This window comes from Dicentrarchus labrax, unplaced genomic scaffold (genome assembly GCF_905237075.1).
Source record: "Dicentrarchus labrax unplaced genomic scaffold, dlabrax2021, whole genome shotgun sequence".
NCBI lineage: Eukaryota > Metazoa > Chordata > Actinopteri > Moronidae > Dicentrarchus > Dicentrarchus labrax.
Window position 1 is genome coordinate 5,915,392 of NW_026136713.1, and position 27,326 is coordinate 5,942,717.

Consider the following 27,326-nt stretch of genomic DNA (forward strand, 5'->3'; position numbering starts at 1 on the left):
TAAGAAGGGTTATATGATAAACTTTAAAGCTATTTCATGTATTGACAGCTGGTTGCAAACCTGTGTGTAACCATTGCCAGTTTCAAAATATATTTTTATAACACTTTGCGATGAAATAAATAGATCCATCGTGTTTGTTCGGTCTCAGGGATAGACACACTGAGAAATACTACATAAAACTGTGTTTGACTACAGGTTGGTAAATTTCATAAGGTTCAACTGAGTCTAAAAAATCTGTACTATTTATAACTATTATTTTAAGTTTTTAGCTTCTTAGTTTATGTTCATCTTAAAGCTACCCTGTTGAGTTTTTAGACACTTGCAATGCAGCAATGTTTTGATGAGCAGGTCTCTATTTAGTTTGTTTCCCATGCGTGTGCGCATGAAGACGCACATGCATGCACGTACTGAGGCAACTGGATACACATTCCTGACACTAGGTTCACTCTGTTCCACTGTTCAATAAGTTACAGAGAAAAGTAGCAATTAGTCAGGGAAGGCAGGGATGAAAGAAAGCAGGATGTAAACAATGGAGGTTTAAAAACATTTGTAAAAATGTATTTGCAAAAACAAGAAATTGCATTGAACTCGTTTGTAAGCCATCAAGGATACACTGGATTTTGGTGAGAAACAGTGTATGTAAATATAGCTATATGTTTACAGGGTAGCTTTGATTTAAAATAATTATAAAGATTGTGCATGAGCATTTCCGTAGGTACTTTATAGCACTCACTAGTTATACTGCATTCCAACTATGGTGATTATAGAAAATGCTACCTGAAATGATCCATAAATGAAACCTAAATTTAAACTCACATCTATTACTGTTGATCAAAGCTAAGAAATGGTTCCTGTTGTCTAATTCAACATCTCCTGCTGCTTTAATGCTCAAGCAGGTACGGCATCGCATGCAACAGCCCAAGGGCAAACAACGATGGGGGTGTGCGTACAAAACTTTGGTGTGGGCCATCTGTGTGCTATTTAGTCCAGTCCCAGAAGTCATGGCTGCTTAATTCAAAAACTGTCAGGGAGTGTCATTAGGTGCAGCCATTTAAAAGCTTCAGATTTCATTAGCCACAGGAAGGGCCACATTACCCTCAGGATTAATGTCACGTTTCGCGGTTCAATGCCACCAGCAGTGGACTGCATTAATGTGACTGGGTTGACCCTCTTGTTTAAATACACCCCAACTCATTAAACATCATGTAGACCGAGAGCAGCCCTTAAATAGCCCATGAATTATGGACTTTTTGTACAAGCAACATTCTTTTTACACCTCAAAAATCTCAAAAATCGCCCACCACTTCCTGCGCAGGCTAAGATTCAATCACAGAGCACCAAATCTTCAGCTGAGGGGAGTTATCTGCCATTCCACAGCCAAATGTTTTGTTTATACTCTTTAAGGCAGCATTGCTCCCAGTGTTGCATCATCATGGCTGTTTCATAACAAGTTGTGCTCTACAGTGTCTTGATGATGTGGGGTGGGCGGTGTGCGTTGTAGAGGTGGCACCATTACAGAACATGCCAGGAACTGTCCTGTCAGGAAGCCTGAGCAACAAGCTCACTATCTAGAGGAAGACTTAGAGAGCTGAGTCACAGCGTAGTGAGACGCCCAGAAAACGATAATTCAGCTGAGGATGAGCCGAGTCATCACTCTTCCTGTTTTAATTAGGCAACATGGGTCCTTCAGCAGCCAATCATCTCATCTGCTTCCTTCCCTCCAATGACCACAGACAGGGAGTTGTAAGACGGTGAAAGCGTCTTGAATTTCAGCAGATCAATTGCATTTTCTTGCAGGAGGTTTCAATATCATGTTTAACCTCCCTTGCTTAATAACAAACATGAAACTGTCAGCACTGGTGAAACAAACAGGACTTAATCGAACAACTTGCAGCGCTCTCTGCACATTTGCTACCTCATGTTGACATCTCTCCAAGGCTGGGAGCGGTGAATGTAATACATTCGCGCTGTTTGTTGGGGGGGTCATGGAGCCTCTGTGTTTCATCACTTACACATTCATCACAATGTCACCCAAGTGCCTGCGTGTCAGGACTCTCAGCATGCATTACCAGGTGTGAGAGAGGTCTGAATTTTTGCGGCTCTTAATCAGGAAATGATCACAACCAGCCATGATTCATGGTGTGGTCTGGTTGTCATACTATATATGTTGAGCTCCAGAAGTAGCATCTTAAGGATGAAATTTATACTCCTACTCCTGAGAGCTATACCTGCACCGTTGGGACCTGTTTCCTCTGCAGAGTGGAGGCCTGTGCTCACTTTCCAGAGTTTTGACAGATCTCAAGAGGCAGAACAATATAAATGTTTGAAGGGCAGTTTGGACTCAATTCCCTTTCATCTTTTTCCTTCACACGAAATCTGCAGACTGTTTTCTGTGTCAGCCAGAGGGGGTTAGACCTTTGTGGAGTAGCAGCAGCATTGCCATACTGCTGACTTGGCAGTGAATCCATTTTTTGCAATTAACACTTTGTTTATGCTCTCACTTTGGTGCCCTATGGGCTCTGAAGTAAGCACATAATCTTTAAAGTGGGAGGGGGCATCACTGTTTAATGCCCTTTATTACTCAAGTGCAGCTCAGTCAATATCTCTGTCAAAGCAGAGGATGGTAGACTGATATGCAGTCAGTGTGTTAGACTAAGGTCTTAATATATTCCAGACTTAATGTCGTACATAGACTGTTACCACTGAAACCAACAGGATATTTAGCTCATTTGTTCTGTCATATTTGATGTAGTTTTTGTTCATAATGAAGAGCAGTCAACACAAGGCAAGTAACGGAAGCTTCTAATCTTACTCTACTGGACCAACGTTGCATCCACATATAAAAAAAAGTGTGGATAATGATCTCTCAAGGGAGGTTTTCAGGCATGTTTCTTTAGTGTTTACCTCAGGAAATTGGAACTCACTGATTTTGGTATTTTCAAAAACAATTTATTGGAGCATGTCTTTGTTAGTAAAATAGCACATGGCTTCAATAACCAGGACGTTGGTCCAGTTAGAGTAAGTATTAGATACTTCCGTTACTTGCCTTGTGTTGACTGCTCTTCTTAGATAAGTTTACTGTTAGCGCACACTTCCCTCAGTTAGCAAGCTGCAACACCCACTGAGGCTGAGGACTGCAGGGAGAGACGGAGGTACTTGGGGGGTAAGATCAGTTTTCCGATGCTTACTGGTTAATCGTTACGCCTGTGCTGCTGGCGAAGTGAACAATCTGTCAGTAAGTGACTGGTAATGCTTTTAATTGTACCATTGTAGTACTTACAGATACGTACATGTAGTTTAAAAAGACAGTAGAAGTAAAAGTTGTCGTAGTTAAAAATAGTATAAATTCTTTAAGTTCTCAGATTTTAACCATCTTATTTCCTATCTTCACATCTTGGTCCCTTGTACCTACATGTATGTATCGGCTTTCCTGTACTGGTATACTGTCTGTACAAAATAATTATATCTGACATTACTTCACTCGGTGTGCCTCCACTATAAAACACTGCGGGAAATCTTGGTCTTATTTTTACCACTTCAGAAGACAAATCCTGTTCAGTATATACGTAAGATATGCACCTCATAGGACCCTACAGTGTTTAGTTTGAAACTCCATTGTATGTGTCTTTCTTTAAGGCAAGTTAATCTTAATCATAACTGCCTTATTATTGGCAGAAAGGTTAAGGTCGAATTAAATGAAACAGCAGGAATAATGTGTTTTGTGTCACGAATGATTGTGTTCTTTTTCTTTGATGTACTTTGAATGTCTGTAACTGCTGATAGACTGGGAAAAGACAATGTTGTGAATGGAAAGGACCTTGACCCACTTTAAACAACAAAGCCGTGCCGTGGGAAATGAGTGAAGGATAATTTAAAATAGAGGTGAGATGAAAGAAAAACACCCAAAAGCGAACAATGCTTGTATTTTCTTAGTTTTTGCCTATTTGAGGGCCTTGCCAACAAGTAGTGTACTGTTCACTACAGTGGAAAAAATCCTAATGATGACTACACTTAAGTGTGAAGAGCTTATTGAGTTTTCCCTAGGAAGCCTCCCCAGTGCATCGTTTGGAGCTGTGCTGTAGGCAGTGACTGCAGAGACTCCAATTACTGACCAAGTCCCACTTGGCTGGCTTCTAACTGTGACCAGCAAATTAGAAAGAGAGAGAGAGGAGAGAGAGAGAGAGAGAAAGAGAAAGGGATTGAAAAAGCATTTAAAAGGCAAGACGAAAGTTTTGGTTGCAGTGCGATACTAGCCTACAGGAAGCCAAAAAAGACAAACGTCAAGCAGAGTTTAACAAGTGCATTGCCTGAGCGGAGGGAGAGATAGGCAGCTCTTTGTTCATGAGTTGGACACGCTCCAAACGCCTGCTTCATAGGATGTTCTTCGATAATCCAGCAGTGAGCAGCTGATTTATGACCTGCATTAATGTTCTGACTGAACTTCCTGAACAGAATCTTAAACTATAACCAAACCACATGGAGCGGAGGAAAAATAACATCTAACAAAAATAGATGTAATTTTCTCTTCCCACATGAATGGGAATTGTGTGAGTAACACCTGTGGCTTTAATTTATAATTAATATGTATATATATATATATGTGTGTGTTTTTGGTTTTGTATTGGAATTGTAATTACCAAGAAGAAGAATTTAAATGACTAACCAACCCTTAGTCATAACAGCAGGAAGTCAGTGTGAGGTTTCACTCATAGACTACGTGCAGATAAGTGCATGGTGTGGTTCTGGGCCAAAAGTGAGGAACTGGTGTGATAATACTTCCCATCTTTGAAACCCTTCATACGTTTGCAACATGTAGGAGTCTCAGCGTTGCAGTAAGGCATTAAACTACAGTTCTGATGAAAAATGGGGCGAAAAAATGATTCAACGCCTGCAAACAAAACCAATTATCTCGAGGTTCACGGGCCAAGAGCAGCTGCCTGTTGTAAAAGAAAACAGAGGTCCGTCATCTTTTTTCTGTGTCTCTGAGCACTTTCAAGGGATCCCAGGCACTTTCAGCCCATAACTTATTTCTGTTCCTCTACTGTTTTGACGTGATATCGTGTTTCCCAAGACAGGAGCTTGTACACTCGGGAGGGGAGATGGATAAGAGTGGATGTGCCACGTTTTGACATTGAAGTAAGATTACTCTGTTCCCTCCAAGCAGACACACATTAAACAAGTGGGAGATCAGGGAAGCAGAACGGCAGATGAGAAGTAGCTGTGCGTGTGTGCACTTCCACATGGGGCTTAAGAGGCAGCAAGGACAGCTGGTTCACTCATCACTACTTTGCTGTGTCCTGGGCCTTTCAAAATCCCCAGGGACAGATTGTTTCTACTGGAGAACTGTACAGTGACTATGGGCAATACAATTTTCTAATGTACCTCAATGTGTTTTCTGATGGTGTAATTAAGAACAGAGCATTAGCCTGAAAAATAAAATGAAACACAACACAAGTCATTCATTATAAAGTAATAAAAACATACCTGTGAACATTATAATACATTCCTGCTAATAGATCCTCTTAAATGTCACCCACTGGACGTTTAAATATGTTCACGCTAAAAGATTGATGCTAAAGCAGCGAGACACAGGCAGAAAGTCACTGTATTTGTCAGTTAATGATGTGGAAAACGTGGAAATACAGTATTGTTCTTGTATTTTAGTGTACAGCTAGTTGTAATAAAAGTAGTGTGTTGTCACTTTTAACATGAAAATAGAAAAGGCTTTTAAGATGAAGACTACTCGTTGTTGGGTAGTTAACCTTGGCTGTAAACTTCCCCAAATCAAATAGAAAGCAGGACTGTTAATTTCAATCTTATAATTCAAAAATAGTATTTTTTATTGTCTGCAACTTGCTGTAAATAGTCAGATACAGTAACAAGCACATGTGGACCGAGCTGTACCTTTTACAGGCTTATTGAAATAATAAACACCATAATTGGTATTCCTGGTCCTGTGAATATACATTTGGCAAAATTCCCCAAATGTTTCATCAAAATTTCAGCCTTAACGTCTGTCATTGGCATTTGCGTCTGATTACCCAGCAGGTAAAGTTTCATGTAAGCAAAGCTATCTATCTAACAGTGAATCTGAGCTGTTCTTTGGAGGGATGACATACTTGTGCTCATTCCAAACTTTGCACAATACAAGAGCTGCAGTTTTTCACTCCCACGTGATTTGGTGACACTTTGATGAATCTTTTGTCATCTCACCGTATATGTTTCACTCTCCTTAAAAGGTTTAAACTAGTGTTTACCTTTTCTGTTGCAGGGAGGTCTACAATTCCCATGTTTTTTGTGGAAATGATAAGTTAGGAAGAGTATCTTTGCTTTTATGAGGTTGAAGGAGTAAAGTAAATAGAGATATTTTCCTCAATGTCTGCAACTTAGAAATTAAATTCTTGCTGCGAGCCATGTGTGCATTGAGAATATACTGTAGGCATTTTAAAAGAATCTCTCCAAGGTTTGTAACATATTGAATCCCTGATTTGAGGAGACACTGCAGGTAAAGCAGAAAAGTTTGACTGTCTGTTGTCAGTGCACCTCTCCTAGAGATGAAAACATCCTATTGGCTTCTCACGCATGGCTAACTCAGACCCATCACAACAAATCTGTCTCTCTGGGCCTTTGTGTGTGTGTGTGTGTGTGTGTGTGTGTGTGTGTGTGTGTGAGAGAGAGAGAGAGAGAGAGAGAGAGAGAGAGAGAGAGAGAGAGAGAGAGATGGTGTGGCAGGCAAGGGAGTGATGGACTAGAAGTGACATACGACCCCTGAAGCAGCCAAGGATTAATGGCCTCAATAGGCGAGCTCCTCAAGAAGGATGTGGACGGGTAATAAGGACTTCCACCAGCCACAGTGCATCCATCCATCTGCCCTTCCGGATCCACGCTCTCCTGCAGCTGGAGCTTCCAGATGTGGAGCCACCTGTGGAAAAAGGGACACTGTTTTCCTGCCACAGAGGCAGAGATTCCTCAGTAAAATAACTCTTGACTTGATACTCTTCTGATGTTTTGTGTACAGGGGAACAACATTTTTGAGTCAAGGGCACCTTTGGTGGTCTGAGTTTGAGAGGGTTTTCAGGTGAGGACAGCGTCACCGGTGGTGTGACAGTTTACACTGTGGCTGGGGAGGCGAGAGATATAAGACACTGCAGGGACTCCAGTCAAGGTCCATAGGAAAATGAAACATGGAAAATGTCACTGGGGTATTCTGACATTTTGCACTTTGAGCGAGTCTGAAAAGGTTCAAACACCAACTGAGAAGTGAAAGCGGCAGCTATGAATATGAGTCACCTGCATGAGAAGACATGTTACACTCCTTTTACCCTTTCAGAGGTGTTAATATATAAATGGAAACTAGAAATATTTTAATCTATTTTAACTGGTGGAATAAAATGTTTAAAAAAGTGGGTGATAGGGCACTGAGTGAAATTTAAAAAAAATAGAGTTGTTTATAATTATGACTGCTATGTGATTTGTTTGATTTTTACCAAAAGTGAAGTGAGGAACTTTTCGAAACTCCCTCATTTCTCAATGTGAGTCATTGTGCTTGCGTTGCGTGTACAGTATCTGCTCAATAATCAGAGAACTTCTGAGTAATACTTACAACTCTTTGTGTTATCTAAAGGCATGTTTTAGTCAGTTTAGCCAAAATACAAAAACATCAAATGTTCCTACTTACTCATATTGGTGTGTACTCATACAGGCTGATAGCTTTCACTTCTGAGACCTCTGCCATCAACCTAATGCAGTGGAGGTAAATGGAGTTCAATTTGCTCAAAGCTTAGAAAAAGGACATTTGAAAAAAAGGAATGAAAAGCATTCTGGACCTCAAGAATAGTAGTCTGTCAAAACAATTTCAACTTAAAGTACACTTACTGTCTTTTTCTGGGTTTCTATCCTCCTCGTTGGCTTAAGGAACTTAACTGTTATGACATCGTATCAGCGACTGAGCTCAAATGTCAACAGAGTAATCTCCATGACAACTTAGCAAATTCCATCCGCAGGTGAAGACCATGTGATACAATCGAAAAAAGTCTGTAAAGGGGCGAGTAAGTAGACCTTGAGTTGGATCCAGAGAATGTTGTCCTCACCATGAACTGTTTTTATTTCCTGTTTATTTGGTAGAAAATAATTCCATTGAAAATCCTTTTGTGATCTGGGTTAAACTGACCAGTTAATGTACTACTAACAGGTTTATTGAAGCAATAATTCTGGGTTATTACAAATTGGGTCTTATATTTGTAGTTTTGACAGTTATTCAGTAGTTGGTAGAGATAACAGTTTAATATATTTGCTGGGATGTGGGAATGCAGCACAAATAGACTATGGACATCCATCACAGTTTACAGACTGAGCTCCTGGTTCAACTCTGACCTAGTATACTTGCCTCCTTTGTAATGACAGTTCAGGTGTGCTCCCTTTACCTCCACAGTATTTTAGATAATATGGATAAATTGTGACATTCTTTGCAACCTGTATGATGACCCAAATCTGAGGAATTACTTTGGTGAGTATGATGTTATCATAGACAACAGAAATAATGTCTAGAATTACAATATTATGGACATTGCCATTTCACTTTTCTTTCTCACAATGCTTTGAGTTTGCCTGTTGCCTCTGTGGCCTCAGACAGAAATCACAGATGAAAGTGCTGCCATAGGACATCAAGAGGGCCAGGAGGCAAAACACCTGCTGTCACCATCTCCCACTCTCAAAACCAGCATGAATACACAAGGTCAAATAGCGGCACTTCACATCCCAATCTATTAGATTTTCAGATGCTCTGCTTTTCACCGAGATCCAATCACTTCCTGCCAACCAGATTAATGCTGGAGGGGGTGGCGAGAGGAAGGCTAGCAGGCTGATATTAAAAAGGACCCATGCTGCTGACAAGTCTTTGAACAGGAGTGAGCGACACATTCAGGAGAGATTGTTTCTGCTCTGAAGAAAATCTGACAGAGAAATTGTCCTTGTGACTGCAGGTAAAGTCTGTGTTGCCTCTCTTTGTTGTTTGATATGTGCATTATCTGGGGTCCTTTAACATTCTGTGGTCCTACACTCAATGTCAAAGTTACATTAGGGAAAGTTGCAATATTTCCTTCAGTATTACAGTCAGTAACTACTGAAGTTTAACCCTGAATATAACTGCACCTAGAAAATGAACTAGCCTTAGTCTGCAGTTTAAATAAAGGCTTTGACTAATCACAAAATATTTGTAATTTGTATTTTTATTTTGAATAAAATTAGGCATAAATGCTACAAGCATCTTTTGCATTAGCACAAGAGGGGTGAGATTAAGAGAGAGCTGGTTTGTCTTTAGTTTTTTTTTTAATGAATGATATGATACCTGAAAATAGGTGAATCAGAATTTGGTTTTGTAGTTTAACATTAATAGTCTAGTGTGTAACATTTAGGAGGATCTATTCCCAGAAATGCAATATAATATTTATAGGCATGTTTGCATTAGTGTATAATCACCTGAAAATGAAAACACATTTTTTGCAGGTTTTGGAGCCACCGTAGGTTTTTCTTCACGACTGGAAGACTGAGCTGTATTCAGATTGTTGCAATCTGTAACTTCACCACTAGATGCCACTGAATCCTACACAATGGTCCTTTAAGCACAGTCTATCCAGATTAATTCTGAATGTTGTATTTAGTGAACTCGTGCCACATTTTATTTCTTGGTGTGAAAGGTGCTACAGAAGTGTAACTGCTTAATATATTGAACAGGACAAAGTTTCTCTCAAAACACCTTCTTTTGGGCTTTGGAAATGTAATTGCGTTCATTTACTTTTGACTACTTGGGAGGAGGAGGAACAAACATTTTTACCTTATAAAGTTAATATGGCAAACTTAATAGCAGTTGCCTATTTAACCACCCAGCAAATATAGAGCAAATTTATCATTCATTTATGACTGTGTTTTTGGCTACCTGATGAATGTAAGCCCAATATTAAGTTTCATTTTAGATCTCTTTTGATTATGTTTGGTGCTGGCAGGTAGTGTACACAGGGTTTTTATGAGTTTGTAATTAAAAACAGCTGCCCACTGGCTGAAAATGCTGCTGATGAGAGCTAATAATAATCCAAAACAGTAAATTTGTGGATCATAAAATCAAAACAGTGAGCTGACAGCCAGGTGATAATACTCTGTGGGTTCATCACTAAAATCTTATTAATCATTTGATCCACTGTTCATAACATTTGATAAGTGCAGCTGTGAAAGTGAAGCCAGTCATTGACTTTGTTTTGAGGAATCACGTGCAGTTAGCTGGTAACATTGTAAATTCAACACATATATTAAATATCCTCATATATAAAAATGCTTTTTATTATGTGCATTAAACTTTCCAGCCTTTGCCTGTTTTGGGCAACTTGAGCCTGAACTGTAGCTCCATTATCAAATGTCAGCTTTGTGCTGGTATAAAGAGGCTTATTTTGTTTTAAATCAGTATTAGTACATTATGTTCCCTTTGTAATCTTTTTCTAATCTAAAGTATTTCAGCATTTACAATTGGTCTTAATCCTGGGACCAATTGATCCCTCTTAATTAGTTAATTGTCTAATTGTTTAAATCCAGACACCGAATAAGGAGACTTGTCTTCCTATTCCAGCTCTTGGAGAGCTCACGTGGGGTCTGGCTCACTGGTCATCTGCCCCGTCGTCCTAAACCCAAAACAACGCCCACCTATCAGACCCGCCTGGGCCACTTAAACAACCTCAAGCAAACGGACTCATTGTAAAATGGAAGCGTATGTTTGGCTAATGGGGCTCAGCTGTCCAGTCAGTTTCACTCATGTATATCTCCTAATCTGGTGGTGGCTCTGCGAGGATAAGGGGGGGATTTCAGAGGCGATACAAACACACAGATAGCAGCAAAGAGCACGGTGGAGGCCTGGCCCAGGATGTCAGTGTTCAGGGTGGGTGACAGTGTTATTCCCTGCCATCTGTTTCCCAGGCGGCGGTCCAGCAGTGCTATGTTGAATGCACAGGCATGAGGGAGTAAGGAGCAGCCCACCATGCCTCTCTATTGGCATTGCAGTATTTCATATTAACATAGCAGAGTGGCCGGCCTCCCATGCCTGTTTGTAGGGGCGAATGGGTTCGGTTCAGGCTACACACAGATATGTAAAAAAAAGAGCTCTCTTACACTCAGACTGCCCATCTGTCTATTGTCTGTCTGTTTTTCATGTCGGTGGCACTCTCTCAACTCAAAGAAAAAGGACTGGCACAATCACAATTTTCACCACATTGCTTTGCTATAAAGTTACAAAATGCAGACAGAGTGCAGAAAAGAGAGGTTATTGAATAAGTGCAAGTACAATTGTTTGTTTTCTCTCTGCGTTTTGTCTTGAAAAAACTGTCGGCCCGTGTGAATTTCCCAAGAAAAAAAGCCACTTTAACTCTCCTTTATGAAGACGAGAGGGACGGTAAGCGCCAGTGTTTGGTGACACGACAAATGCCGTAAATGGCATATCGTTTTCTGTGTGGGTATGTTACCCAAACAACAAAGGAATGTTATGAGAGCAGTGGGGTCTCATCGCTCAACCTTTTATGAGAAGAACTCACAAAGGCCTGAATCACTCTTCCTCTCTGTCTCTGCTGTCACCCTCAGGAAAAGTGAGCACGCCGTAAATCACCTTGGCAGCTCTGTGTTTTGAAGCAGCAGACTGCCTGTAGCCAGTGTCATTTTATAGGTTGTTATTTCACTCCATGTTGTAGACAGAAGGGCTCTAAAATCATGTTGCTTTAAATGCTGATGTGTTTGCTTACCGAGTGGTGAATCAAACTAGAGATGAATGGAGGGACATCCACAGAAAGACAGCCCAAAGTTCGTGGGGGAACCTCAGTCCAACCTTTGTCCAGAATCTGAATCTCAAAGAATTCAGCTAATTCTTTTAGTATGGAAAGTGGAGGCTTTATTGCATTCTTTTGAGGACGTGAACCTGAACGTATAAGTGTTAACTTGCACTTACATGTGCGCTTTACATACAATGAATTACTTTATGTGAGGGCTCATGGGGGAGGTTTAGAGAGAAAACCACGGAGGGTTTTTGGTTTGGACCATTCCTGCAGAGATCTGGGCCATGTTCTGGATGTCAAAGTTCAATGATAAAGAAACTGAAAGTAATTACCTCACTTTGAGTAAAACAGGATTTTCAGCTCCAGAGACTTTGTTTCTATTTCTTTCACATGTGCATGTTAAGCTTTTCTGTTTGATTTTATCCCAAAACATTTAGACACCAAGGTGACGTGTCATAACTGTGTTCATGCTTGCATGCACAAGTCTGCACCAATCCCAAAACAGGCTGTTCATAAGCTCCAGAGAGAGAGAGCGGGATTATTTCTCCCTGATGCCCTTTGTTTGAAGAAAAAGGTGTTGACTGACAGCTGAGCTCCTGGACCCTACTCAGCCAGGGTTCAATGCGGATGCCTGGCTAATGAGGTTGACTATGGGGATTATAATCAGACAGGGAATATTAGCATTCTCGTGTGTCAGTCAAGCCGGGAAAACCTCCCAGTGTTGCAGTGTCAAAGTGGGCTTTTCAGCTTCCGATCGGTTCATATTTACCATACAACAACACAGAGCCATGTCACAGCGTCCCCAGGGCGGCTTTTTAAGACATGGCAGTTAATGGGAGAAGGAGTTATGGTGGGAAATCTCACCATGGGTCCAATTCGAAGGCCCCAGTGGACACAGAGGGCACTCCAAAACAGACAAATTATCTCCTGTCGGCTTTTTGGCAGTAAAATGTGCTTGTTTTAACCTTGCAGTATTTAACCTCTCAATAATCATTCAGCGAAAGGTAGACTTCAAGCTGGGACTGAATCCCCGCTTTGCACAGAAAAGTATTAATGGGCATCACGTTTGACCCTCTCCAACCTCGGCGACACTAACCTCTCCCTCCATGCTCAGGCCATCTGAAAGAGCAAAACAGAGAAAGAGATGAGAGATGGAAAGAAAAACATTTAAAAAAAAGAACCGACTCACAAGAGCGATGTGACATATGGAAGCCATCACAGGCCTGGACTCCCATCTGTGTCTGCAGTCGTGGCCTGCTGGCACCCACTAGTCACAGCGCAGGATGGGAATAATCCAGGACAGAGGAATTGTGATAAGAGGAGTCTGAATCCCTTTAGGACAAGATTTCAGCTTTGGGGGAGGGGTGAGATGGGCTGCAAGTGGAGGGTGTTATTGTGAGGTGCAAAAGCTCACTGGCGTTTGCAGAAAACAGGTGCCCGACAGCTCAGTGGGGTTCAGATGGGTTTAGTCGGGCTCAGTTTCTCACGTTTCTGCCTGCAACAAATTCCCTAAACACGGCTGAAACTGCAACGCTACCACTTCCTTGTTCCACATCAGCTTGTAAAAAACTGTAAATGAAAGCGACACATTCCTTCGCCATGGAATTTAAACAGTTTGTAGTCTGGAGCAAATGTGCGTTTCCTGCTCTGCAGTCGCCGAGATACATTTGATTTTTTTCTGTTTGATTTCTGTTTGGATTGCAGTGGCAGTTTTTTGGCTAACTGGAATAAAACTAAATGAAAGGCATAATTGGAAAAGGAAATGGGCTTCTCATCTTAATTTACATGTTTGCATTGTCGAATTCGCCTAAAGGAACGAATTTAAAGTGTGTTATTGTAAGCCCCAGAGTTGAACGGAGAGGTAATTTAGGAGCCTCCTGACCACATCCATTGAAGCTGCGTATCCTGGTTCACTGCAGATCTAATCAGCAAGTTGAATGATATTTGCTCCCTCCAGTCATGTTCTATTTTGTTCACACTCTAAAAATGGCATCATATGCAAACAATAGAAGCTCTTTAATCAATCAAGTTAAGATAAACAATTTAGGTAGCTGATATTTAATTAGGCATCAACAAATGTTGTTTTTGAGGTAATGAGGTAATTGGTTTTGAGGTTTTATAAATCCTGCTGACCCGAACGTCTTCTCCTTTGCTAGACCTTACTCACTAGCACAGTGCAAGTTTTTTGTCAGTGAAAAATTTATTGTAAAACAGTAAATTTTTTATCAGCCCTTTTCACAGGACCCCTGATGGTAGGCAGAGGCTGTATCAATCTGAGAGTGAATGCCCCTCAGCATTTTCAGGGGCATGCATCTCATGCACATGCAACCCACTCACACACTGAATTTACAACTTCACAACATTCAAGGAGCTACAAACACCAGCATCTTGTTATCTTTTAGTAAAACAAATGAGGCCTATACTTTGAATTTCAAGAAACAGAATAAATGCAACATCTAATCTTGTGTGAAGGCGGTCAGGTCTCTCAGGTCCTCCACCCTGTGCAGCTCAGCGCTGCCCCGAGGCCACAGAGGGCAGGACCCTTCAGATTTAACACCTCACACACACGAACACATGGGATTTATTAGTGATCAAGCCCATGTGGCTGCACAAAGACACAAAGTCTTAGCCTTTGTCTTGAACAGAGTAAAAAGTTGTAACTCTGTTTCTTTTTTTTCTGCTTTACCTGCATTTCATCTGCCTCCTTGCTGCTCGTCCATCTTCAGTGTTCTTGTGGGGAACAGGGGGAGTCTTTTCAAGCTTGACTAATGTGGTTCAGATAGCGTGCAGGATGACGATGGGGGAGCACCTCAATCTGGGCCATACCTTGTTTGTTGTGGCGGCTTTACCTCAGCCGATGCTACTCTCCTTTTTTCACTCCTCATCGCTGCTCCGCTTCAGCGATTCAGTCAAATGAAAGAACAGCTGCCTGACCTCTTTTCAGCCTGGTTGCTGTGGTCTGGATCCTCAGGACAGAGCGTCATGTCGAGGCCATCTCCAACAGGATGTAGGCCTCGTCATGGCTGCGGTCAACAAGACTCGCCTCATCTCCTGGCCGCTTGCTGCAATCAAGCGCCTCTCTTATCATTAGGAAGTATTTCTGCAGGAGATATTTTTTTGTTTGTTTGCTGTTTTTAAACATGTTCATTTCCTCCAGTGCAAACAATAAGACAACATCCTCGGATGGGGAGGGGAGCGTGCCAGTGCTGTGTGCAGCTGGAGGTGACACAGCATGCTGTGGTACAGTAATGGAGTCATCCATCAACAGGCCCCATTAAAACACCTTGACAAGCCAGCTGAGGCCACTCCAGTGACCATGGTGACCAGTCTAAAGGTTGATGTTTCTTCTCAAACAGTGGCTGCAGAAATAGCGCAAAGATAACAACACTGACATGGATCTATTCATTTGTTTGCAGTGTTTATTAGTGTTTATTTGAATTTGTTCACTGAGTAAGCTGCTCATGTACAGTAGCTGCAGTATAAGTAAGTGAACTCACAAAGTGTAAAGTAAATTATCATGTGATTGGAGAACTTGCAGATTATTTTATTTTATATGTTGACATACACAGAAATGACTTTTTTGCAAATATTACCCTAATGATTCACTGATATATTGAAAATATTGATCAGCCTTTCTGTCTCTTTTTTCTCCATATTTGCATCACACATTTTCAGTTTGCAGAACAATGTTTGTTACACTAAGGACAATAAATGGGATGGCTACATAAGTGTTCTGGTACAATTAATCTGATATGCATGTGTAGCCACGTTTCTCTTTATCTTTCCAAACACAACTAATATGACAGTTTTTTGATCTGATAAGGTCTGGTTGAGTTCTAGCAACTAAAACTATTAGTTAGCAACAGATCATGGTTAAGGTTAACATTGTCATAATGGTTAGAAGAGACCAATGTTGACTGTTCATAAAAAATACGTTCCAGTATGTAGCATTTAATGGCATCTAGTTTTGAAGTTGTAGATTGCATCTAACTGAACACCACTCATGTCTGTATTGGAAGACCTGGGAATCAGAACGGGCTCTGGAGTGTGTAAGAGAGTGTGGCTGTGAAAGGCCCTATCTAGAGCCAGTGTTTGGTTTCTCTGTTCTGGGTTACTGTACAAATGTCTCATTATACACTAATGAAAACACACCTATGAATATTATATTCCATTTTTGCCAATAGATTCTCCTAAATGTTATACACTGGACCTTTAAGAATTTACGTTCATAACTAATTACGTTAATTATGAACAAATAAGTTACCCTGACTTGCTTATCAAGCCCTTCTGGCCAAATGTCAGTCCAGTATACACCTTTTAGCTCTGCTCTGGTCTACTCCTGACAAATGTCTTGGTCTTTAAGTTTGCTTAATGTTTAGCTTTATACAGCAGCTACTGGGTAGGTTGTGTACAGTACAACAATCACTTTGTATTAACTTGGGTGTTGGGAGCAGTGGTTTTATATGAACTAACATTAAACAGTGCAGTCTACTCAAAAGTCTGTATGTTTTGCCAGTTTAGACAAATGTCTTTTGTTAAAGAATCGTCCGTACCGTTGAACCTTGCATCTGATAAAAACAGACATGTGTTTATACTTTATTTACAACCCAGAAGGTTAACAATCGTGTGTCTTGGGAAGAAAAATAAAATCACAAATCAAATGATTATATTTGAAGAACTTGCATGTGTTGTTGGCCAAAATGGCTTTTTTTCCTCTCGTTGATGTGTTCAAGAGCTCCGTTGTTTGTTCCCTGCACTTTAAGTCCTCTGAAAATTCACTCAAGCTGAGATAGAGCAATTATGTGCAATTTCAGCTCTTAAGCCCATCTCCAGCAATCACCATGGAGATATTTAAAATGTGGTTAGAGTCAAACAGCAGACACAGAAAGTGGTAATATGTTCCCCTTTCTGCTGACTGCTCTTTGTTCTCTTGAAGTTTAAGCAATTTATAAACAAATACATGCTTTCTCAAATCCTTTCACTGATTTAGATGAATTTTCCCCCACATGGACTAATGAGAAACAGTCACAACCGGATGGCTTTAAATTATTGTATTGTCTGTTTGGGACAAACATTGAATCCCTAAATCCCTGTAGAGGTGTGTTATTCCTGTGGTTTTCAGTTCTTATTTGTATTAGGGCCCAGCTGAAAAAGTCCCAGTGAGCCCCCCATGTGTAAACTATCTTTGACCAGTGATCAGGATCCTATTCAGAGGACCGTATCTCCTCCATCTGCGGCATGTCGACAGGCATCCTCCTGCATTCCAGTCCTTTTGTTTGCAGAGGTAGGGGAAGGACATTAATGAGTCTTCCATTGAATTAACATCCTTGGAAAGTCCGCCTTGGGCTCACACCTGCTGCCTTTAAGCCGTTGGAATCTCTACTCCATCACTGTTGAGGATGTGCTCCCTGGAAAATATGCAGGTTGCCAAAGGCCCTCAAGGTAGCGCAGCATGCGTCGAGGAAACGGTGAAGAATGTCAACCTGGACATCGCCTCCACGTCCACCAGGACGGCCAAGAATGCAGCCATTGTTTCAATGAAAACAGGCTCTTCATCATTGATATTGAGCACCTGTAGACTTAATATATACTTTTGAACTCCATTGTGTTGTTGTTGTCTTTGTTTTGACTGGGCTGTGGAGCCAAAGGTGAAGAGGGTGATGACAGAGGTGTGACTGATTGTCGTTGTTTATTAACACGATGAAATATGATGTTTTGGTGAAGTTTGCCAACACAAACATTTAATCTACAACTTTGACAAGCAGACAAGAGTCTGAGATAGGCAGAATGGCTCAAAAACAAATGCACATAGTTTTGTTTATTATACTTTGAGAAATTCCCTTTGAGTCTGTGGCAGCTGTCAGAGATACAACCACAACAAAAAGCATTTATGTTAAGGGTCCAGTGTAAAACATTTAGGAGGATCTATTAGCAAAATGGAACATAATATTCATAAGTATGTTTTCATATGTGTATAAACACCTGACTATAAGAATCATTGTGTTTTCGTAACCTTAGAATGAGCTGTTTATATCCACAGAGGGAGCAGGTCCTCTTCAACAGAGGCCGCCATGTTGAACCACCATGTTTCTACAGTAGCCTAGAAACAAACCAAACACTAGATTCCACTAAATCCTACGCACTGGTCCTTTAAAGACAGACATTTAACAGCACTGTGCTCCAGAACAACTTCACCAATGACATAACAGCAAGTAGCCCCCCATGAAACCACAACTTGTTTTACACTTTTTGTACAGATTACACAAATAAGTTATAATTTGTGAGCTATAGAGATGTTGGTAGATTGATTTTGTTACTCTTGTTCCAGTTCCAGTCTTTATGCTAAGCTGAGCTAACCAGCTGCTGGCTGTAGCTCCATAGACATCAGAGTTGTATTGATCTTTCATCTGACTTTTGGCAAGAAAGTGCATTTCAAATCTGCAAATCCAGGCAGCAGAGGCAGCAGAGGTATTCTGATATTCTCATGTTGACATTTTTACATTACAATGTTTTGGTTCACAAAATCTAAATTTCCATTACTTTTTGGAGCCATTACTTTCTCAAATAGAGCTGTATGGCTCTCTGCTTTGGCCCTGTCAACATGCGTTTGAGTATCTGTGACGATGAAAGCCAGATGATACGCAAATGTATTTGACTTTGATGGCACCTCTCCCGAGTTGGCCTCACAACTAGTATTTTATCTTAGCCATAAAAGCTCCTACTGAACATCTGATGATCACTGTTACTAATTGGCTTTGTCACAGTGGAACTACTGTAGCTTAGACAAAAAAGTCAAACATTAAAGAGACTATGAAAGTAATGTGAAGCATCAAATTTAGAGCTATCAGCACCTAAATCTGTCAAAAGAGTTACTTAATATGACAAATGTACAGGACTCGCTACCTGGTTAACTGCGGGTCCCCACATCAAGTTATAAAACACGGCAATAGGGTTTAAATGGCTGTAATAGCTCCACAGACACCTATGTTCTCTGTGTATCTGGAACCAGTTTATGTTACGAGTCCTAATAGACACATAAGCCTCTCTTTGACAGCTTTGCAAAGCTCAGGACAAGGCTATTGCCTGAAAACAGTGCCCTTGGATAGAAAAACGGAAATATATCTTTGTATCGCAAACATAAGACTGACAAGGTCGTGAGTTATTCAAAATAAAATGGTATCGCTTTCTATGAGAACACGTCTTTCCTTCTCTTTGAACTGCACTGTCTGTAACATGGCAAACATGCACTCCCCTGGCAAAACGCATGTTACGCACTGCAGGCTGTCGCCAAAATTGCTGAAAGGTTAGACATACAATCAGGAAATTCTCCATGATGGGTTGCAGCAGCTCAGCAGGACTTCAGATTCCCTGCTGTTACAGTGTGTCATGCCTTTCCCTTTCCTCTATGACCCCCTAACCCAGTAGGTCCCACACTGCTGCGCTGCAGTGATGGCCTGGAGGATCTCAGAGGGGCCTCTGCTAGATTTATGAGCACCATGCTTTTGTTTAGCCAAGGCGTCCTGCTTATTTTTGTTTCACTGTTAGAGACTTCAGGTTGAGATAATGAATCAACAGACAGGACTGGGGTTATGGATCCACAGAGAGCTGCTCCTCTCTGGTCACCTGGTTTGAGCATTTTGTTCAGTAACAGTTGTTGATGTAATTTAGTTTTAATTTAGAAAGAATGGCTGTGCAGATAATGTAACCATAAACAATCTACACGATTTAGTACTTTGGAGGTATTTAGGTAAATGGAGAATATCTGTCTGGATCCGACAGCGCCTCTTGATTTATTCATGTTCATACATTCACTTTAGAAATGACTACTTGTGCATTTGGAGTAATATTTGTAACCACTGCAGACTATATGGAATCATAAGGTTTTAGCCATGCTAACGTCATACCTTTAGGGATAGCAATGTTAGTCTGTCTGTCTACCACTTTAGTCTACACTGAAAAAAAACTGACGACTGTTGCATGAACATTTGTATATTGTACATTGTACATTGTACATGGTCCCCAGAGGATGAATCCTAATGACCTGACAAATTCTAGATGGATTGCTGTGAAGCTTGGTTCAAATATTCACACCCACCCTCCTCCTGAACTAAGATGGTAAACATGGTAAAAATTATAACTGCAAAAATCAGTATTTTAGTTGGGTTCAACATTAATGTTTCTTTTCACTTAGGTAGGTAGGTCACAAATCTATTGCCCTAGGTCAAGTTTACCCAATATAAATAGTTTTATTTATTAAAATAATAGGATATATAGATTATGTTGACTATTGTTGTGGCATTTTAGCGACCTTTTTTCAGAAACTTGACACGACTTTGAAAAATTATCCCAATACATAGTTGGACCTTCGCCCACATCCTCTAAGACCACCCAACGGAACTCCTGTAACCGGGGTAACTTAAATGCTTGCTTGCACTTCAGCTCATAAAATTTTAGCCTCAAATGTGCCCGATTGGTATTGCACATGTACAACTCTCAACAGAGATGAGAGGGAAGCAAGATAGCTCACTCCTTAGCTAATTCCATCATCAGCGCCAGAAAAAAACACTTGCCTGATCTATCAAGCAAGTTTTTCCAATTACTTCCCTGACGTGGCAGTTTATTTTCCCCGGGCACACGGGCAGTCCTTATTGTTTAGCCCTGATAGTAGCATTGTTATTTTAAACACATTAGCATGCTGATGTTTGCCTTCTTCTCACAGCACCGTTGTGCAAAGTGTTCAGCCTCACAGAGCTGCTAGCATGTCTGTAGACCTTTGGTCTTGTTTTTATGGTTAAAAGCAAAATGTCAAATTTGAGAGGCGACTTGAGACGAAAGTTTCTTTTTTGAATTACATTACATTTTGCTCTTCTCACCGGGCATTGCATATCTACTTACGACACATGGCACGCATGGACACTGATGACAGGTTCAGTCAGAGATGGGATACATTTCTTAGATTTATATTCAGAGATTTTATTTTTAGGACATATTGCCCAGCCCTAGCTTCAACCTGACTGGAGCCTGAAGCTTTAGGCAACATAATGGCCTGATTCAGGTAACAGAACCGTATCATATCACTCATTAAATATGTAACACTTAAGTCCTTCGTGTACAAAGTTGCATATTGCCAAACTGAGTGTTAATACACTCACATGCGTTATATACTGTAGGGGATTTACTCAATTGTGCTGCTTATGTGCACCATGCAAAGTCAGTTATGTTTAATCAAAAGCACATTGAAAATGCAGCACAGTCTGTACAACAAAAGCTCAACACACCACTATATCTGCCTTTCTTTCACCTCAACCTCTGAAATCCTGTTACTGCAGCATCAATGAAATGTATCATGACCACAATGCTTTCCCTGTTCTTTCTTTGTCAATGAGATATTTAATGATATGCTTGGTTTGTCACACTGTCAGGGGTTGTCTGCTTCTAAAGGCTAGAATAACATTTGTTCACAGTGATAGAGCCTGGAAATGGGGGTTGGTTTAATCACTTTAGATTGTAGATATGGGTACAGTGAAAGGTATAGCTCAGTAATACAGCTAAAATGTGCTATAAATAGCATTTGTCATCAGAGCTGGGAGAAGAAGGTGTTTGAACTAACAGGCTGACTGGATGATATGTCGACTGAGGTCAGCGTGTGCGTGCCGACTGCAGCAGCTCCATTTTTCCATTGGTCACTGCTGACACCCATAAATGTCCTGTGCATGACAGGGTTGCAGCAGCAGGGTCTCATCGCCCGGAGGTTTGTTTTTATTCTCCTTCCAAGAGAGGCTTTAAAGTCAGTGCCTCAAGCTGAATTTCACATAAATTGTATTGTTCTCTCAAACTGAAGTGTCAAGTTTAGCCAACTAAAAGTGTTCTTTTGTAGTTTGTAGTATTGTAGTTTTTAATAGTGCACAATATATGCCATTCAGAATCTGATTTTTTGGATGGTGGAATGATTTATGGCATTCACATTCATATTAAACATGCAACACATGAATATTGTGTTCTTTTATGTCTCCATTTTATTCCTAAATAAATAACAGAGCGAATTTATTTCCCTATAAAACAATGACTCATCACTAATAATACAATTTCTGAGGTGTTGTGGCTTCCCCACTAAGTTTGTCTCCAAGTTTTCTCATTAGCTCTTTCTTGTTACTTGGCAGTTTCCATGGAGGATAATGATGAGTGTTTTTCCTCCTCCTGTTTTCCAAATGTGCCATATCTGCATCAAAAAAAGCAGCTCATGGGCTTAAAGCTCCCTCTGACAGCAGGCTCAGCTCTGTTTCAGTATTTGCCGGAGCACAGCTTAACCCCCAACCAGTGCATATAATGGGCCAACTTGACTGGCCAAGTTTGACATGCAGTCCTCCCTTTGTAATGGGGGTCAGAGCCCACTATGGAGGAGCACTTTATGAGGGGAAGAAGGGTAGAGGAATTTGTAGGGACAAGACAAAAGCTCCTGCAACTCAGAGGTGGCTGCCTTTTTTCTATAGCTGCTCTCTGTTCGCAGTAGTGCAGAAGCCATATTCTGAAGGGTCAAGAGGTCAAGTTAGGCACAGAGCTAATCCCTTCACAAGCTTATTATGAGCTCCTCAATGCGCTGACACGAGCAGTGCAATACTTAAAGTCGTAAGTCGAAACCAAAGCTCTTGATATACTCTCCTTGTTTTAGTGACCATATGTGAAACTTAAAGAACCATTTCCGTTTACCTGAGCCCTTTTCTTTGTACTTAATGCTCTACAATAACATATATTTAGACCTGCAATAACTGATTCTGACATTAGCCTTGTGAGCGGCATGGCTCTTGATGATAATGACAGTGCAGACAGTAATGATCCACTAAAGAGTTTTCTTCTAGTGACACCAGCTGGTAATATATTTCACTTATTCCGTTTTTTTATTCTGGGCTGAGGTTGGAGGGATGCTGATGGCGGAATGAGCCACCAAAACCAGAGCCGGGCTCAGCGGAGGCGTTACATAGCAAAGGGTAAGAGTGCGAAAAGGACAACAGAAGAAGAAGAGAAGGAGAGAGTGACGAAGCAAGAGCCTGCTGGACAAGAGTAGACGTCAGACTGTCTTTTAGTTGTTGGTGAAAGCTTTGTGAAACAAAAGGCTGCAAACAGACGGCGAGCGGGCTGTCTTGCTGGTGGACTAGTCAAATAATATTAGCTGGCTTGCTGTGTCTCTACTGTGTTGTAGACTCGCTAGTTTTTGAAAATAAGTGATGTAATTATAACAAATGGGGCGCAAAATCACAAAAAATACCAAATGTTGCATAACCTTGCTTTAAACTGAATTGTGGCTCATTAACCTAGCACTCAGCACTTCCAGTGATTTCTCATTAGATTTTTCCTCATTTGCTTCCAACCTGCTGTCCCTTATTTACTTAAAACGTATCCATGATTAGGGATTAGTGGAAAAGAAGAATATCCACTTCTAATCAAGCAGCAGGAATTGAGCAGGAGAACATGTGTTTGTGTATGATCACTTGATCATTCATGCAGATTAGCGAACACAATGGCATTCCTCTACATACAGTAACATCCTAGATAATTAAAATGGAACAAATTCCAAAGTGCAATTAATGATACCAATTATAGATATTGTTGAACAAACAACCTGACATAATGACAGATACACTGACTCACACATGCACATGCACATACAGACACACACACACAGGATATCCGAAAGTAAGGAAACACTGTGTGTCAATAGGAAACAACACAGCGTGAGCCGGAGTGTGTCCCATGTCCCTGAAGGCATCGTGCACTTGAACAAGGTGCCTTCCTTTGTGTATTTTCCTGTTTACTGAGTCGCCTGCCTGCTTGTTTGGGTGTTTTCTTTTGGTCCCTTAAGTCAATACCTTCCTGTGGACCGTGTAGCTCTTGCCTGACTTCACTGCTCTTTTCTGGCCACCGGACGTCATTAAAAAGGCTCAGAATATCAGCCAAGGGAAGTCTGATGGAGTCCAGTGTGCGGTGCATTGTTTTGAAACCATGCTGGTTTGGTCTTTAGCTATTTCTAGAGCCACAGAGCTGCCTCCTTCACATCAACTGTATTCAACTGTAAGAAGTAGTTATTTTCCACCTACACCTTCATTGCCAAATAAAACAATGCCATTTCCAAGGACTTCCTTCAAGTATATATTTATTTCCTCTCTCCGGAGCAACAACTTTATCAGTGACTCAAACAGTGGAATACTTTTACAAACTGTTCACTTGTGTGAAATTTTGTGGGTTGATCATTGATAAAACATTTCATGTTTTGTTATGACAAGTGATTTTATCAGTGCGAGATGGGCTAAATAAACATCCCAACAACTATTAGATGGAGTTCATCCATTATAATCCTGTGACTTTTCCTCTAGCGCCACCATGAAGTTGACGTTTTGTTTTCGTTTTTGAGTCAAATGTCTCACCGACTACCGAATGCATTGCCAAAGATAAATCCAAATACGCTGTTGATCCTTTAACCCTTTATAGGGCACTCATTGAAATACTTGGAAATTTAGATTTTCAACCCTGGATATAAGAAGACATTTTTTCTTTTTTTAATTTTTTTAAAGGTTTCAGTTTTAGGCTAGACATTCCCATCAACTTCAGCTGTACTGAAAGTGCTACTTTTCAACTAAGAAGGTGAACATGGTAATCATAATACCTACTGAACATCACCATATTAACATTGTCATTGTGAGCATGCTGTTGATAACAATTGGCCCAAAACATCACTGTGTGTAAGTATAACCTCACAGAGCCAGTAGCAAAGGTATAGACTCTTAGACCGACTTAAAAGTCCAGTGTGTAGGATTTAGTGGTATCTAGCAGTGTACTTGCAAATTGCAACTCCCTCGCTTCAGGAGAAACTACAGTAGTTGCGCGATGCAGATTCTTGGTAGATTACTTTGTAGCGAGAATGCATTATTTCTACCTTTCATCTGGCGGTCTTGCATCAAAGGTCCTCAAATTCACAGATCTGTTACTCAAACTGGACATCCTGGAGTGGATCGTATTTCTTATCTCTATGTTCACTCTTTGTCTTCGGTTCAGCACTTCGAGCTATCAGATTTGAGAGTAAACTGAATCCTCCAAATATTCTGATTACTGATGGCCTTCTTGACCTCAGGTTGTGACATTGCTCTCAAACTCATTTCATTGATCGAGCCTTCTTAGTGTGACCTTTGTTTTTGTTATCAGACACACTATAGACCCCAGACTACACAAATCACATGCCTACACACAATTGAACAGAACTCAGCCTGTGTTTGCTTACACACCCCAAAGCTCTGTTGCTTTCATCCCGCCCCAAGACAAACACACTGATAACGAAGGATTAGTGGGACTTGTTCAGAATTGCTCGACTGATTCTTGACATATCACACACTCGCTCCAGCCTTTATCAGACCGTTATCAATTTAAACCTGCTACTCTTACACTCATCTACTGTACTCTCCACTGATATGTTCCTCCCCTCGCCTGCAACAAGTCGGGTTATTCCCTCAGTGGTTTGGAATTTGACACTCTGAGAGACAAATGGAAGCGTAACAAGTCTCCCTGGTGAGGGTCCAGAGCCCCGGAGTATTGGAACAAGACTGTCACCTCACACCAAGCACACACTGTTATCATCTTGCACTCTGGCAAACATGCCACCACCTCAGCAGCTGCACTTGGATCAGCCAGCGTTTTTTAGCCTCCCAGAATGACAGCAGCCTGTGCCCTTGACAGAACCACTGAATGAGCCACTAGCTTGTGAAAGGTTTGCCATTACTTGTTCTTGAGTGGCGCTGGTAATTGTACACTAACCTCAGTTTCAGTCAAACCAAAGTCGATCTCATTTCCCCAAATCAGCCTTTGAATGTGGGCATGATTACTGTCAAACAAAAGTAAAAATGTTGTATTTTCAACCTCATTTAACCATGAGATTTACCACAGAACAAGCCTTGAGCTGGAATTGTCTGTGGTCAGTATTCCTTTGAGCTGTTAGTGGGGCAGAAATTTTGGGAGTATTCCAAGCTTGTTTTAGTTCAAGGTTAACTCAGGCTTCAGTGATTTGAGGAGGTTTCACCAAATTACCCACTTTTAAGTTAATAATTCCTTTCACAAAACCTCTTAAAGGATCGTGGATTCTTTCACCAAATACCTTCTGACATACTACACCATCATGCTTCTTCTCAACAGTACAGTATTTACACAGTAGGTATTCATGAGGGTCTATGGTCTGTGGAACGTAGCAGATTGCATGTGATGGTCTTGTTAAGGAACATTACTCAACCGTGCCACAAAGTTCTGCAAATTGCCTAAACCATGCTATCTCATAACCTAAAAGTCGATGTCATTATTGAAGACAGACTTGAGGAATTGCAGACTCCAGCCATTTGTTCCCCAGAGCCCCACATGCTGCTTCACTGTAAAATGTGATACCTCTTCATTAATCCTGCTGATTGGAGCGCAGCCCAATAGGATGCATACAGTTTGAGAGCTGACTACATGGATGGAAGTTTGTGTGAGTGGGCATGCACACTTGTACACAAACACATCTGTTCTAGTGTGAGCAAGTGTGCACGTGCATTTACATCTAAAAATGTCTATGTGTGTTACTGTGCATCTTAAGTGAAGCAATGGCGCCTCGGGATCCAATCCCCTCCACCTCTGAGTAAGTATATGTGTGTGTGTGATTTGAGCGCCAAAGGAGACGTCTTGCATCCATCTCATCTGACAGCCCCCGACCTTCCAGTAATCCCAGTGTTTCTCACTATCTCCCTCCCCATTACCTCGCACATACATACACATACACAGGGACAGCAGGCATGTGACCTCCCGCTGCATCAAAGCCAGAATCTCATTCATCTGCGGCTGAATTGACATGCAATGGCACTCAGGACTCCATCATCAGCTACTGCCCAAAATCTGTTGTCATTCTATCTGCATTCCTGCTTTATAGTTAAAGTTGAAGCCCATGTTGTATAATCTCTGCAGCCTGATTTGGTGAAGAATTTAATTTGTCTTAACTCGCCGGAGAAATCAGAGACTCTACTACAATCGCATTTTGTTTTGTAATGTTGATACAGTGATATTCCTACTGTATTTATTAGCCATGCTAGCAGTATAGCTCTAGAGATGGCAATCTTTCAACCAGTGCACCACTTTCAGACTGAATGTCTCAACAAATGTTGGAAGGATTGCCATGATATTTTGTACAGACATTTATGGCGCCCAGAGGATAAATCCTAATGATTTCTTTGATCCCATGACTTTTATTCTAGTGCCACCAGCAAGTTAAAGTTTCTCTCATTCTGTGAAATAGCTCAACATCTACCTCATGGATTGGCATTCAATTTTGTACAGATATTTATGGCTTCCAGACGATGTAACCTGATTACTCTGGTGATCACTTGACTTTTGATTTAGCACCATCAAAAGGTTGACTCTCTTTGTTTTTTATGGAAATGTCTTGACAACTGTTGGATGGATTGCCATGAAATTTGTTACACATGTTCATGTTGGCCTTAGGATGAATTGTAACAA

General features: G+C 40.9%; 1 long non-coding RNA gene across 1 annotated transcript; it reads left to right on the top strand.

The window, feature by feature from the left end:
* The first annotated feature begins 3,064 nt into the window (after positions 1-3,064).
* Positions 3,065-17,407, top strand: LOC127375041 (uncharacterized). Its single transcript, XR_007887303.1, has 2 exons — positions 3,065-8,981; positions 9,505-17,407. It is a non-coding gene; the product is annotated as an uncharacterized LOC127375041 (long non-coding RNA).
* The last annotated feature ends 9,919 nt before the right edge of the window (positions 17,408-27,326 follow it).